Raw genomic sequence first — 356 nt, 5'->3', positions numbered from 1 at the left:
ATGGCCGAGTCATTATAGGTGATAGGTTGTTGCAGGAAGTGCTACCTTCAGAACCTGTCCTAAAATCCTGCACATTCCTCCATAATCGTGGTTTCACCTAAAGGCTTTCTTATGATGCTTAGATTCAAAAGCTCTGTGTGTCTCTGCTTGTTGTCTCTTTTGGGATATCCACCCCTTTTTTCTCCTCTGTGATGTTGATGCTGAAACTCCAATACTTTTGCCACTCGATATGGAAAGCTGACTTATTTGAAAAGTCCCTGATGCTGGGAAAGATTGAGGGCAGGAGGAGAAAAGGACGACAGAGGATGAGATGGTTGGATGGCATCACCGACACAATGGACATAGGTTTGGGTGGA

The sequence above is a fragment of the Bison bison genome, unplaced genomic scaffold (genome assembly GCF_000754665.1).
Source record: "Bison bison bison isolate TAMUID 2011002044 unplaced genomic scaffold, Bison_UMD1.0 scf7180017864500, whole genome shotgun sequence".
Classification (NCBI taxonomy): Eukaryota; Metazoa; Chordata; class Mammalia; order Artiodactyla; family Bovidae; genus Bison; species Bison bison.
This window is presented reverse-complemented; position numbering follows the sequence as displayed.